At 43.5% G+C, this 3,101-nt stretch overlaps 1 protein-coding gene across 2 annotated transcripts in view; it reads left to right on the top strand.

Annotated features, from left to right (window-relative positions):
• The window catches only part of LOC102680500, a 91,524-nt gene that overhangs the window by 33,204 nt on the left and 55,219 nt on the right, over positions 1-3,101 (top strand). The window lies entirely within an intron of this gene.

Here is a 3,101-nt window from a genome sequence, read left to right on the forward strand (position 1 = left end):
ATCCGTTATTGATCTTCTCTCGTCGCGTACGAGCGGTTTCCCTTTCTCTTTCTCTCTCTATTTCCCGAACAGGGAAACGTATCGGAGCAGGGTCGGCCGAGCGATCGCGATGGTCGACGACAGCCACTCGCGACGAGAGCTCGACGCGTATTGAGAGAGGCAACTCTTCTCTCGCATTGCCTGTTCGGAACGAGCGTTGCGCGGTTCGGGCAGCCTGACCGGGAAGCGTGGCCAGGCAACGGAGGTAGCCGAGACGCGGCGAAGATAGCCGAGCGCGGCCGAGCTCGAACGTCGGCCGAGCGTTCGTCGTTCGAAGCTAGTGGCTCAGTGCATGCACAGCGGCCGGCCGGCGTGCATAGTCGGTGATAACGGCAGTGCGCTTCCGGCCCCTTTACTCTCTCTTTTTCCTTTGGGGGATATTCCTCTTTCTTTCTCTCTTTTTTTTTTTTATTGCCACACTTGCTTCGTACGAAAACGTGTACGACGCAACAAGCATTAAGAGAGGCACCCTCGTGCTCGAGCCGACGTAGCCACCGGGCCTCGGGGCCCGGGGGCCAACCCGTAACACGCGGTTATGGAGCTCCTAGGCTCGTCCCGGTGCGGAAGCAGCTACGATATCTGTGCGCGGGCGTTACCCCGTCGTTCTTCTCTCGCGTACTAGTTGTATAGAAACTCCGCCGCGGCGACAACCAGGCCCTCCACACTCCGCTAAAGGTATCGCATCCAGGATATCGTTACTCGCGTTTCTCTTCTTCTACGATGGACACCTCTTATCTCTCTTACGTGGTGCTCATCGACAATGGGATTTTCTGAGACTTTATACAAAAGACTTTGAAATCGGGTTGTAATCAATTAGAAGAGGACGTTACCGACGTTGTTCCATCTTTCCTTTACTTTCGGGTGATATTTCAGAGTGGGTGCATTTATACTACTTTAAAAACAATTATCGTGTTTCTCAAATCATCGTACACAATGATAAATAAGCGATCACGATCGTTGATCGAATGTTAATCCGCTATATAAATTTTTCTCGAGTTGAAATCTCGTGAAAAGTGTTTCTTCGCAATGACACCCGTTCCCTTCCATTTCACCGCGAGATTTGATCGTAAACGACGAGACGATAGGAAACACGGAAACGAACACACGCAACCATGGTCCTCCCTTTTCTCTCCTCCTGCTCCCTCTTTTTCTCGTCTTTTTCACCATTTTTCTCGTGGCTCGTACACTCTTTGAAAGCGGACTCTCGCCACGCGGTTATAATTGCTGCTCCGTAAGCTGAAAAAAGAAAAAAAAAGAAGAAGTCTCGGTGAAAAATCGAGGTCGAAGGGAACAAAGAGAATGGCCTTTGTTCTTGCCCATTTTTATTTCTCTTCTCCCCGGGGAAGAGAAGAGAGAAATTCTTGCTCCGGTATCTTATCGAGAAAAAGGGGGAGGATCTCGTTGTTTACCTGACGTATCAGACGCCTCCGTGCCATTAGCAACGACGATTTACGGAAGAAAATCGACAATGTGGCTACCACGATTCCAGATTTATAGAGATTTCGAGCGTGTCAACCACGTGCTCGACGTTCATCTCGATGCTTTTTTTTTTTGAAAGTTCGACTCGAGTTGATACAATTTAAAGATTGCAAATCTAGTTTTCTTTTAATATGCAATTTTTGTAGATCAATGATTCAAGAAACAATGTTGTCATTAAGAGAAGTGCTTGGAGAAAAAAATTTAAGAATTTTAACGCGATTGAATTGGATCAGGATGATTCAGGATATATTGTTGTTCTCATTGTATAACTCTTCGAAAAAACTTTTACTAATTTTTAAATCAGAAAATCGAATGAGGATATTATAAATGATTTTTCAGAAAAGATTAATGTAAAAAGATTTCCTAAAAGGATTCAAGAATCGATATTGTCAATGTGATTTGTATTTAAAAAAAACGATAAGAATTCTTGGTTGAACTCATCTCGAAGAAAGTATCAAAATATAATTTCTTGAAAAATACTTAACGCGTTTTAATAATTCCATCGTATCGTAACATTGTTTTGACTAGCGTTGTTGACAGAATCTTTTCGGCGCTAAATATGAACGAAAAAGTGAAAACGGAATGCTGGATTCTGCAAAAAATTATCTTCGTTTGATCAATAAATTCTTAACATTTGCGTACCACATAACCATGGGCCGTCGGCGATCCACGAAACGCGTTAAAATTCAAAAAGCCGTGTTCCCACGTGACACACAGACACACGCCACTAAGAGACCTCTCAGGAATCGAAATTAACGCCTGCCTCGCCCTCATGAATAAAAATCGTCGGTTAAACGTTCTCCTGGGCAATTATTATTATTATTTTTTTTTTTTTCTTAAATTCTTTTTCCACGTCCAATACTCGACAAATAAAGACGAAACAATCGAATCATTTACGATTATTAAATTTCAAGAAATAACAGCCAATCCAAAATTTACATAACCGATATATTATCTCTTATTCGTAGAACACTATCAGAAAGTACAATAAAATTAATACATATTTCTACGATCATTTCTTCCTCTCTCTAACCTCACCCAACCTAATCTAAAAACTACTTAGCACAGTGCGCTAAGAATTCCAAACAATTATAAACAATTATTTTCAATATTTTCGATATATCCCTAAAACCGATATAATTTTTCTTCGAATATTAAAAAAAAAAATACAAGAAAAGTTCGGTGGCGCAGTTTAACCAAAACCTCACCCTCGTGTATATGTATGTGTATATGTGTGCGTAATCGGTTTCAGTGACCTCAGTGTGTGCTCCTTCTGGTCATATCCCAGTCCTAGGACCACGGATCCTATCTTGCTCGTAACTTGACGGCAATCGATAGTTCCCTTCGAAAGAGAGAGAGAGAGAGAAAGAGAGAGAGAGAGCCAGAGCTCCTCCCTCTCGTGTAGACCCGTTTTCGACGTACTTTCCTGGTGGGTGCAGGTGATATGCGGTACCAGTGGCTCGCGTTTGGAAGGGACGATCGCTTGAACGGTGTGCCCGACACGGAATCGATCGCGTAAAACCCGGCCAACCCGCCGATCTTCGAGGTCCCAGGATGATGACGATGACGATCGTGTTGGGATA

The sequence above is a fragment of the Apis dorsata genome, unplaced genomic scaffold (genome assembly GCF_000469605.1).
Source record: "Apis dorsata unplaced genomic scaffold, Apis dorsata 1.3 scaffold_74, whole genome shotgun sequence".
Lineage (NCBI taxonomy): Eukaryota > Metazoa > Arthropoda > Insecta > Hymenoptera > Apidae > Apis > Apis dorsata.